Source organism: Takifugu rubripes, chromosome 2 (assembly GCF_901000725.2).
Source record: "Takifugu rubripes chromosome 2, fTakRub1.2, whole genome shotgun sequence".
Lineage (NCBI taxonomy): Eukaryota > Metazoa > Chordata > Actinopteri > Tetraodontiformes > Tetraodontidae > Takifugu > Takifugu rubripes.
Window position 1 is genome coordinate 14,278,731 of NC_042286.1, and position 12,377 is coordinate 14,291,107.

The 12,377-nt window shown below is 52.1% G+C and overlaps 1 protein-coding gene across 1 annotated transcript in view; it reads left to right on the plus strand.

Moving 5' to 3' along the window:
• Positions 1 to 3,391: 3,391 nt before the first annotated feature.
• Positions 3,392 to 12,377, plus strand: part of slc4a11 (solute carrier family 4 member 11) — a 47,358-nt gene continuing 38,372 nt past the window's right edge. Inside the window, exon 1 of the mRNA XM_029828186.1 lies at positions 3,392 to 3,589. The gene's annotated coding sequence lies outside the window, so the exon portion shown is untranslated. The remainder of the gene's footprint in view (positions 3,590 to 12,377) is intronic.

Genomic DNA, 12,377 nt, shown 5'->3' on the forward strand with positions numbered 1-12,377 from the left:
CAATCCCAGACCAGCGGGGGAGGGGGGCATAAGCGTGCTCCTGGAGGCAGAGGTCTAAACTGCTAAGCACCCTGTCCACCTTTATTGCTTCATAGTTACGGCGTCTGACAAGCGGTGATTCATCGCTCGCTAACGCACGCGTACCGAGCCGGAGCTTCCCGGAGGCCATTCCCACCTCCAGCCCCATAACGCGCGTTGATGGCGAGCCACGGAGACGCCGCGGGGTCATTGCAGCCGCCTTCGAGTGCACTGGGAATCAGCCCAAATATTTAATCGCACCTCCACACGGGGGAAGCTTCCCCTCCCAGCGTGGCGGCGGAACGCCGGAGCAAAACGCTCCTCGCTGGGGGTGTCGCTGAGCAGGCGTCCGCGTGAAAACGCGACGTAGCAGGAGCCAGTTAGGAGCCCGTCAGAGGTTCCAGATGGATCGGTGATCAGTGATTAAGTCAGATAGGTCACTTTGAAGTGGAAATGACCAGTCTTATTCTCCCGGTTGGTATTATTGTTACAGCAGTGGTCGTAACCACAGATAGCTGATTTCACTCAGTGGGCCGGTCCTGATCCGTTAGGGATATCAAAGGAGGGGCTCCAGGGCCTTTTATGTCCCGTTTTTAGCTGGCAGCCCAAACGGAGCCTTTTGTTTGCATGAATAAACACATCTTTCCTTTTGTCGTAGCTGTCTTAACCTTCTTTTCTGGTGTCCAAATACTTCCTGCTGCTTTTATTCCAGAGGGGCCGATGCTCAGATCGGTGACGCTGCTGATCCATGAGGCTCATATTGCTCGGACTGTGTTCTGAAGGTCTCAACGTTGCGTTGCTCCCACTGTGTTTTGAAAGGGGCCTAACTCCAGATTTCCCCCAGACACACCTGCCTCAGGTTACACCTGTGCTCTCGTCAGCGGGAGCTGCTCAGCGATGTGTAGAAAATACCTTATTAAGTCTATTTATGGAAGTCGTGTCAAGCCAAAACTGATGGGATGAGACGGTTCCGGCACATGTGCTCGCTCCTGGGAGCACCAAGCTAAAGCGGCACCTCAGAGACACATTGAGCCACGCTGAAAGTCGCTGTGATGAGCATCTGAAGGGTCCTGAAGCAGACAGTGAGAGTGGACTTTAAGGGACGCGCCAAGCTAGCATATGGCTCTGGCAGACGACGTGGAACCTCTCAGGTCCTTCTGTTAACGGGGGAGAGGTCGTTGCGGGACAGCTGGACGACTCAAGCCTGCGACTCTGTCCAATGGGGTCGGGAGCTCCAGCTGCTTGGTTTTCTGTTCCGTGATGTTAGCGGAGGTGCTAAAAGAATCCAGGACGCTTCTTTACAAAGGTGTAAAAGGTGGTGTCACCTCTTCAGCACAGCGGCTGTAACAATGCTACAATGCTCGCAACAAAATGGATCCTGTTTTCATCTTGTTGTGTTACGGGGGGGCTGTAGAACCAGAGAGCAACTTTATTGCATCCAAAAAGCGAACAAAAACAGCGTAATAACCAGACTAATGATAACAAAAGAATCCCCCAGCCGTCGACAAACCTGACTCAACCATCTGTAAATGACAGGAGCCGCGAGCATCTTTCCCCAGCGCTGCGTTTCGGAGACGTGATTTGGGACGCAGCGCGGCGTTTGGATCTCGACCGGATCGCGGCCGACCCAGGTTCTGGGTCTGTGGGAACACTTGAATTATCCTCCTGAGAGGAAGTTCTGCTGGGCTGGCTGAGTGACGCATGCGCCCTGACGGAGGGTAGCAGACCTTATGCAAAGCAGAGCCGGTGGCCATAACCGCACGCGGTGATGTATATATGCTGTCTTATGCAAATGAGCGACCTTTCACAGAGCATTTCCATCAGAGGAGGAAATTACACTCGGGTGATCCGGTATCATCTGTGTCTGGTTTCCACAGAAGTGCTGCTTGTTCCAGTGAGAACGGCCCCTCAGATCCGACCAATTGGTCCGACTGTCGCGTCTTAGGAGCTCCTGGCAACAAATATTTACATTCTACTTGCATCATATGTACATTAGCAAAGGTTTTTGCTGCTTTTCCAGTCTGGAAAACAGAGGCGACTTTGCCGAATCACTGGAATTTAAAGCCAGATTTCTGTTTGTTCAGGGATCCAGATTCTAGAGGCCCAATTTGGCTCTTTTGGTTCATGGCCGAGCAAACGTGGAACATTCCGTCTTCAGTCGGACGTTTGGTGCCGCACAACTAAAGAGTAACGGAAGGAAGCAGGAGAAAGTTGTGCCGGGCTGTAAAAGTTGGTCCTGTTTTCATTTTTGAAGCGTCTCTTTGTCTCCCCGGGATCCGAAAAGCCCCGGCCGGACCCGTCATGACTGGATGGCAGCGGCAGCCGTGGTGCGTGACGCGGCGGAGGCTACCTGACATCACGGAGGTCCTTGGCAGCAGAAGGCAGAGGTGTCGGCTCAGATCTGATCCAGCGCCTGTCGCTTTGCTTCTCTCCGTGATGCCTCCTTCGCCACCATGGTGCACTCTTTGAATGCCAGGAACGTTGGCTAAAATTAGCAGGAGGGCTGCTCGAGGACGATTCCGCTCTTTTCTCCTCGCCGCTGTTGTCGTTTTGCTCGTATTTCAGGGTCACAAATCTTGTCAAGTGTGATCAGAAATGTTGCTAAAAAATAAACCATTTAGGGGCCAAAGAGAGGGGGAAAGGTCACGCCGTCGGGGGCATTGCATGCCTGAAAGGGGGTGGCGTCTGTACCTGCCTGTTTCGCACCGAGATCTCACCCGGGCCCCTCCTCTGACTGACGGGGGCAGTTTACAGGTGTTTGCACCTTCTGACTCGACTGCTCGCGGCAAAAACCGACGTGAAGAGGCTCAAATTACATTTGGTGGAATTGAGGCGTCTCCGCGCCTCCCTGTGCTGCAGGTTCATCCTGACGGACGGAGGCTTCGGCCCCCGGAATGCTCGACCCTCCCACGGTTGCAGCTTCTATCTTGTAGGAGGGCAACTTTTCTTGTTTCCCCACGCTGAATCGGAAGCCGCCCCCTCTACTCGCGGAATTGCTTTTAACCGTTTTTGGGTGTTTGGCGACCCGCCGCTTTGGGGATGATGGTCACGTATGGATGCTAGCAGTCAAGCTGTTTGCTGTGTTTGTTTAAGATCCTGGAGAAAGATCTGCAGACATACAGCTGAACTCGTTTGGCGAGTTAGCGCCGGACGCTCCACCGATGGCAGCCAGGTGAGCTGACGTGGCTAGAAGCAGGCAGCCATGTTTGCTGGTCCGGGCGCGGAGAGCAGCGTGCCTGGGGGGGCGTGTCCTCACGGCTTCTGCCTCGCTGCACGTTAGCCTGTCACAGGCTGCTGACTGGAACGGTTGGGACGGTGGCGAGGGGCGGGAGGCGCTAGGACCGCGCGGCGCGGCGGGAGCGCGGGGCTGAGTCACTGCATGTGTCTGAGAGGCAGTCAGAAACAGACGGAGCCAGAGAGCAGAGGTGATCTCGCACTCATCAGCACAGGATAACACAACCATGATGGGTTGACTCGGGGGGGGTGGAGGTTGTTGGTGAGAGGAAGTGTGCATTGGCCACCACCCGCTCAGCTATGGAGACCAACAAAGTTCTGCATTTTGTGCCTTCCGGTAAGTCTCTGAGCCGCTCCTCAGCCGTGCACGACTCAGTGTTGACTGGGAGAAGCTCGGGGTTCCCTACCTTGTGAAACCTGAGAGCCCCCCTGTGAAAAACATGTGCTGCCTACCTTCACTTCCCCTCTGGAGGACGACAGATGTTGTGGGCGTGCGCGCCTTCTCGTGTACATACTTGCTGTGTGCTCTTTTTCTGGACTTGTTTGTGAGAGAAACTGAGTTTAATTTTTTTTCCCCGGGAGGTGTGGCTGTACGCGCAAGAAATGCAGATTTGTTTTTTCATTTTTAACTGTGTGTTTGCCGTCTTTTCCTGCCCCCCCAAACCTCCCCCCCCCCCCCCCCCCGCGCTCGTGTATGCGGTTTCTGCAGCGGGTTTCTCCACTTGAGGAACTGCAGAAATACCTGCATGTCAGAGACGCACAGAAAAATCCCCAGTATACCTGCCCAGTATAAACAGCTGGAATGCAGAGGAGCCGGAGCTGGAGACGCACTTCATGTGTTGCGCCCGTGCGCGTGTGAAGCCGGAGACAAAGTGTGTGAGACCGTGCACATGCCTGTGTGAGTGTGTTGTAAATTGAAATGATGTGTTCATCCGTGTGTGTGTGTGTGTGTGTGTGTGTGTGAGGGCAGGTCAGTGTGCTTGGCTTGCGTGTCCCCCCCTCTGAAGGTCCTCTGGGGGTCCAGAGCCCATTCGGAGGTGTGATGCAGCTTCCTCCTCAATTATTTTGTCTGTGATGGCAGAGGGGGATACTGCATCTGTGTGTATGTGTGTGTGTGTCGCGCTCCGTGCACGTTGGCTACATGTCGGCGTGTGTTCGGGGCCGTGATGAACGCTGCTGCGTCTCGTCCCCTGAAGACTCGTTTGCATTAATTTGCTGTGTGTTGATTAGCGGGCAGGTTCCAGGATGTTGTGGTCACGGGAAACGTCTGATCGTCTCCCTGAAATCTCGATTTCACCGCAGGAATTTTCACTCGTCTCCGCTTAACCTTGGCCGATGACCAACGACTCCATTAGCACATGTGCTCTAGAACATTGGCTTTTCCCACCAACTTTAGCCGCCCGAGAACGCGTCGCCTGTCCGGGCGCTGTTGTTGCGACGTCATGGCCGCGGCGGCTCGCGGCTCCGTCGGCGCTAACCTGCAGTCAGGTGACGGAGCCGCTGGGGGAGGAGGTCAGCAGATATGGGTCCCAGGTTATGGAGCCGTCAATTAGCAGCGAGCTGCTCTGTGTCGTTACGCGGTGTCATAACACAACAGCACGTTTGTTTCTGAAGCCGTCGTTTCCGTTTGGATATCAAACGGCGAGAAGCTGCAGTTTGTGAAGGGTGCTGGATGGGGAATCAACAATGTGATGGAAGCAGGTTATTGTTCTAAACTGGAAATTCCACCGCCCGTCTTTATTTTTCTGCTGTTTCAGCCTCATTAATTTGTTCCATCTGTCTGCAGTGGAGTTACGGGACAGTGAAAGAGGCGAAATGATGGAGGTTTGGGTCCAAATCTGCTCTGAAAACGCTTGAATGTGCGGATCAAACTGGTCTGATATCAGTGATCCAGCTTGTTATGGTTAAAGGTTTCAGCTCCAGTGTGACTGATTTCGATTAAGGGCGGGGCTCCAGTTAAGACACGCCCACCCACCCCAACCCTCATGCAGTCACCATGCTACGCTAACTAGCTGCTCAGTACTCGCTTTACCTCTTTAGTCACAATCGTCCCCGATCCAAGCTACAGGAGTCGTCACAGATTGCATAGTTGAAAGGTGCTCGTGTGTATCGGAGGGGCGGAGCCAAGAGTGGCGCCGCCGCCATCGGCCGCCATCTCAGCCAGTTATGACAGACGGGTCAACAACTCTGCTTCATAAGCAAATACGTAAAGAGTGGTTCTTTACTTTACTGTAAGGTCTGGAGTGTAAAAATGTAAGCAAAGTTAAACAGGCCAGATTAGCTCCTGGTCCCAGTATGAACCTGCCCCCCCCCTCCACCTGCCCCCTCCACCTGCCCCCCCGCCCCCCGTCCTGTTAGCGGGGCGTCCATCTCCACCTGTGACAGACAGCCCGGTAACCAGCGCAGCCGTGACCTGCCACAGCCAGGAAACATCGGTGCCGAAGACACACGGTGGCGGTGTAAATTAGCGCTTCCCCCCATGTGGACCTGGAGGTGCCTGTGCGCACGTGTGTGTGCATGTGCCCGCGTGTGTGTGTTCTGTGGATGTGACAGTGATCTCTGATCAGTATTCACCACTGGCAGCAGAGCTCAGAAGCGTCTGAGCTCAGCCATCTGGGCAGAGGCAAAACACACGCACATGCACATGCACGCGTGCACGCACGCACACTCTTATACACGCTAATATAAATACACACCGGCAACATGCAAAAGCATCATAAAAACCACTTCAGGTTTGCCACATAAGTGCCCACACACAACCATTTAATGCCCTACCTGCACACACACACCTAACCGCGCGCGCACACACACACACACACACAGTCTGACAGATATTGTCCATAAACACTGTGTGTAATCATGTACACTCTTCATTCTATTACACGATTCATTCAATTTCCATAATTTGTTGGTTTTCACTGGTGCAGGGTGTCGTCACAGGACACCCATCAGTTCAAGGAAATGAGGCTGAAAAACATGTTTATTACAGTCACACACACACACACACGCGCACACACCCCAAGTGTCTTATTTACTGTTGTGTTGTGCTTGTCCTCGCTGCGTCTCCCACACACACATTTGCAGACTGTTATCGCAGCGTTTAGGCAGACCTCTGAAAAATGTGCCATAATAAAGGCTAATGGTGTAAAGTGTGTGAAGCTGAAGGTTCTGTGTTTACGTCTCCCGGGTCTGCGGCGCTGGAGGCTCACACACACACTCTCTGTCACCGACTCCGCGTTGAAGTCGGTGTGAACCTGCCAGAACTCCTAATCTCTGTCAGGATCACAGCCGGTCCAGCTCCTCGTGTGTGTGGGATCCTCCCGGCCTTCAGCTGCCGTGGAACAGCAGCTAAATTACAGCTTCTAATTAACCCAAGCATTTGCTGTAACTCACTTCCTGTGTCCACTCAGTCTTCTTACACCAGCCAGATGTAGTAATGATCATGGTGAGGGTAACTGGGGGTAGCTGGGGTGCCTCTGGGCCAGAGGCAGGAATGCACCTGGGACAGGTCACCTTTTGCTCGCACCCATCTGAACGTCAGTCTCCAGTTAAGCTCGTGTGCATTTTACTGGACCTCACCGGGTCCAGAGAAAACCCGACCGGCACATCTGCCCACTGGTGCCGCCAGAACAGTGGCGGTTTTACAGATGACGCCGGGCAGAGCGCCGACGGGCCAACGGACGACGGGACGGCTTACACAGGTGGACACTGCATTTGTGTGTGTGTGTGTGTGTGTGGGTGTGTGTGTGTGTGTGTGGTGAGGCATTAGCCTGAACATGATCCAATTTAAGCTCTATAGATTATTAAAACCCCATTTGTTGATTCCCAAGGAAATGAATTTTGAGCGATTACACACATTTAATATGAGACGTCGTCACAAAACAAACATCGGCCAAGCGAGGGGATAAAGTCAGCTGTCGGGCAGCAGCGACGGCGCCCGAGCGTGGCGTTCGCCGAGGTTCTCCGGTGAGGTGCCCACGCTCGCCTCGGGCAGATCTTTGCTTCTGCAGGGATCAGTTGCTGGGATCACATGACATGATCACATGACATGATCGCCATCAGCTGACAAACAGCTGAACTCTGCCGGTCAGAACATCTCCAGGAGTCCTGGAGATGTTCTGACCCAGATGGAGGCGCAGCGCTGCGGTGACCAACAAGCTTCGAGATTCTTTATTTGGGTGTTTTTTTCCGACCTTGTGGATCATCGATTTCCTCTCGTGTGCAGATGTATTCGTTACCCTGTAAAGTCGAGGCTGAATTCAATTCAGAAGGCGTCATTTATCCCATCCACTCCTTTATAGCTAATTATTAGAGTTTGTTAATTAACAGACACAAGTTTCTCCCCAGAGCCGACACGTCGGGTGGTGGGCAGAGGAACGCTGCTAAATCTGCTGCTGAAGCTTCCAAAGCTGTACCAACCAGAACGACAGCAAATATTGCAGATTTATTAACAATCCAAAGTCGTTTTACTAGGAAAACAACACGGAGCAGATTTATTATTTGACTTTTCCGATAGATTAAATACGTATTTCTTTGTTTTCGTGTTGTCAAAAAACCCCCGAAAAAATAACGAGCTGCCTGATTAGCTCATTTTCAGTGTTGTTTAAACTGCTCTTGTGCACTAATTAGGTCGGCTTTCTAAAGGTACTAAGAAAAAGTTGCCGTGGACCCAAGGACAGGAGAAGAAACACCTACAACTGCACGTCTAATTAAACCAACGCCCGGGGACAAAGCAGAAAGAAACAACTAAATGAGAAGAACTTTGGAGCAGTTATGAATTATTACGCTGTTGTATACACGCTAGCAAATGCAAGCTAACGTTACCTAGCCCTCCGCCTCTGCTTGCACTCTGGCGCCACTAGGGGCCGCTCTCACATGCAGAGATTTGTTGAATTAAAATACTTAAAGGTGGAATTAAATGGAGACTGATCAATAGGAGACATATAATGGTTCTAACCATCCCAAACCAAGACCAAACAAAGACCTTTACGTGGCTTTGATGTGGTAGAACAGCATAACGACGCCGTTAGTGACGATTCTCACTCACATCCTTGCTTCTCCTTCCATTTAAACCCATCGGAGGGAGGAGCGGCGCTGGGCTGTAGACGCCCTCGACGTGGTTGTTTGTCCACAGCATGGTCACGTCTCCCCGTTGATCTGACTGGCAGGAGACAAAAATACCCTCCCAACACAATATTAAGCTTGTTTAGAGGGCGACCAATTTTGGTCCCAGGCGTATTATAGCACAAAGGATCTGTTGACGTGAGTCCTCAAAGCAGGAGAAGCCGTCAGTTGTGGTGTTAAAAACTCTCAGCGTGTTTCATCCAGTTTGCTGTAATCAGACGGTGGGGGGGGGCAGACACATGTCGTAAACACGACCCGGGGTTTTAAGGAAGGGAAGGCCCTCCCGGTGGTCCTCCACCGGCTGCGGCCGTCCACGCCCACTCTGGGTTTGCTGCTGGGTAATTAGGCCGCCATCTCGCATGTGTCCTCTCGCTTCGCTGCGGATTACAGCGCGCCGCCGTCTGCAGGGTTGCAGCACAGGAAGTGGCGCTGTGCAGGCGAGGCGTGCTTGGTTCCTATTTTAATATCGCTCTCCACACGGGCCGCGCTGCTCTCGGGGAGGGAACAACTTGTGCTAACAGACAGAACGCCCCCTCCTGCCCCCTCCTGCCCCCACCGCCATGGGGTAATTATTCTAAGATGTATGAACGTATAGCAAGCATGACCCAGACCTCATGTGATCGCTCACACGTGCTCCTGGTTGTGTATTGAAGGGATTCTCTACGTGCACGCGTGGGGACGTGAGGCTCTGCGACGCTGTCTGTTAAAGTTCCTTTATTTCTGCAGTAATTAATGTAAAGCGGAGCACGTTAGCGTGTAGCGGCGGCGCAGAGGGACAGCAGGGAGAGACACACGAGACAAAAGGTCTGACCTTCACAGGAAGACGAGGACAGACAGAAATGAGGAGCTCTGAAACTTGGTGGACAGTGGGATGGAGATCACTTCATGTTTTCTGAGTTCACATGTTGCCCAGCGTGATAGAGTGAAGCTAGCTGGAGGTTAGTGGTTCGGTTCGCACTGAAATGGACCAAGGAAAAGTTGGACTTAAAAGGTTCCTACTGGTTTGAAATGGAAAGTTGATCCCTGATGGTCCAGGCAGCCAGAGATGCTGTAAACAACAGACTTCAGATACAGAATATAGGAAGAACCCAGCAGATCAAAACGGGACCAACACCAAGCTAACAGTTCCATGCTATCGGGATTGCTAGTCTCGTTGGCTACCGCCACCAGTCGCTAATCTGCTGCTACCGTCTCTGTAACGACAGCTAAAATCCTCATATTAGATTCCAAGATTCCAAAGATTATTATTTCATTTTTTTAAAACTGAGCACGAATAGAAGAATCTGACAAGTGAGAGCAGATAAAGTTTCCGTCAGCCCTCCGGTGCTGATATCAGAGCTGGAGGAGATAATTAGTTCCCAGTTTATTGAGCTAAATTCATCATTAGGAACCCTGATGAGGAATAATTAATGTGGGAGCGATGGATGGATGAGGGATGGATAAGGGGATTGATGGATGAGGGGATGAGGGATGAGGGTGAGGTGGATGAGGGATGAGGGGATGATAGGATGGATGGATGATGGATGAGGGGATGGATGGATGAGGGATGGATGGATGAGTGGATGAGGGGATGGATGGATGAGGGGATGAGTGGATGATTGATGGATGGATGGATGAGGGGATGAGTGGATGATTGATGGATGGATGGATGAGTCCTGCTGTCTTTGACGCCTGTAGCAGAACGATCGGAGAAACAGGCCAAGGGACTTTCTGCCTGTTCCTGCGGCGTCGGCCGTCGCTTCAGATTAGCGAGCGTAGCTCTAATGGATGAAACGTTCTCCATGCTAACGCTCACTGTCACGTCAGCCACCAGCACCGAAACGTTGGGGGGGGTGGTTTCTAGTCCCGGCTGTGATCCGAAGAGCTCGTTGAGGTGTTTCACCACTGACGTGTGGCTTGGGGATTTGATGCTATTCAGAAGGATGATCCAGAAAATTCCGGTACGAACGTCGTAGAGCTGGAACAGCTCAGCAACTGTTTTCCACTTGGACTCCAGAATGTTGGGAGTTGGGAGGTCAAAGGTCAGGGTGGCAGCGGCCTGATCTTTGGGTTCTCCTTGGATCTCAGGAATGCCGTTGGGAGCAAACATGAACTTGGCCTCAGGGTTGAATGGACTCCATCGTAAAGGTCAGAGGTCGGTCAGGAGCCGTGAATGACGTGTTTTTAGGGATTATTGGTCCCCCAAACTATAGAAAAATATTGGATTTGCTACAATTATCCTGCGTTCAGTGTGGACCAATCAAAGCAACGTTGATGCGCAACAGCGTTTGAAGTCGTAGACAGGAAGTGGCAGGAAGTGACAGGAAGTGACAGGAAGTGGCAGGAAGTGACAGGAAGTGGCATGAAGGGACAGGAAATGCAAAACCAGTACAGAGAAAGTCCAGACTGGAACTGTCAGCTTTAATTGGGACGCTTTAACATTACTGGGCTAAATCTCTCGTGATACTTTAGAAAACCTACATTTATGTCAGTTTCTGCTCGACTCACCACGTTTTTTCATCTTTGCTTCAGTCTTAAATACGGAGTTTTTCCATTTGGCTGCCAGTGAATCAGGAGGACAAGGCAGCTTTTTTCTGTTGATGTGACTCATTGTGCTTCAAGGCTCTTAGGTACGAGCACCCGTCAAAAACCGCCATCTTGTCTTCATACAGGCGGGGTGAAGCTGACCAGACGGTAGTCGTGGTTACCACCTGTGTTAAACACCTGATCTATAGAGGCAGGTAGACCCGCGTGACCTGGTCAGGACCACCTCCTTACGTCCCCACGTGACAACAAAGGCAAAGTTTAGCCTCCCTTTAATGGCTGTGCTTAATTAATGCGACCGTTTAAACCCAAGTGTGATGACAAGAGGACACTGAAGGCTAAACGACCGCCTGCTGCCCCAGAACCTCTGTGGGAACGTCCCCCAGCAGCTCTTCCAGAGGAATTCCCTCTCCCAGTCTGGGACTCCGTCAGCGACCCCGGCTCCAGGGTGGAGGCTGCCAAAAATGCCCCAGGGCACAATTAGCCATCAAAAGGCCGCGGTTCCTGCTCAGCTTTGGCCCACTCCTCACAGACCCCCCCACAGACACAGCAGGGACACCTTTTAATCTTCTGTTGTTCACTTCCCCAACTCACCTCGCCCTGAAATTCCTGGACTTGCCCCCCCCGAGGGCACGTGCGCGTCTTGTGCATGTACCTGCAGCGTTTGCTCGGGTTGCATCAGTATCAACTCTAATTAAAGGACCTCTCGCAGCACTTTACAACACAAACGTTGTTTTTAATGTCTGGGGGGGGACTGCTGGGTTAATGAGACGCTCCTGCCAGTAAAGGTGCCCACAAGTGCTCGTAGAACATTTAAGCTCCTTCACTTTCACTTGATTAAAATACCTGAAGCCCTCAAACAGCAGCAGGAAAGCAGCTATTTAGCGACATGCTAGTCAAGTTGAAGCAGAGCAGCTACCAACTGTTGGCTGACGGTGGTTCTGTGGGACCGACCCGGGGGTCCTGACTCATCGTGTTGCAACATGTGACCTCCCAAAGGCGCATCACGAGACGCGGCCGAGCGGCATCATGTGACATCAGTTTGTGCGGAAATCCTCGGCAGGTTATTAGCTGCAACGTGGTCGCCGTGTGGGGCAAGCGAGGCGAGTTAATGAAATAAAACTACCGTGAGTCAGCCTGGGATGTGGTGTGGGATCGATTAGGGAATTCTCCTGACATGGACAGCAGAAGGAACTGTGTGGGGGGGGCTACGATGAGAGCTTGGCGTGAGATAGAAAGAAGGTTTCTGTTGTTCTGTTGGTTAACGTATGTCTGGTTTATTTCTGGGTCCAGAGAAATGGTGTCGCTCAGCCCTCACACTTCGCTTTTCTTTGGGAAAAGCAGCCGTCGTTCCTGACAAAGCTCTCGTTGTTTGCAGGAGGAGGAGTTTGTCGTCGTGTAAACTCAGCTGACTGCTGGGCAGCGATGAAAGCACGACGCACGCCAGACCAGCCCCGAGACGTTGGTGCGACAGTGTT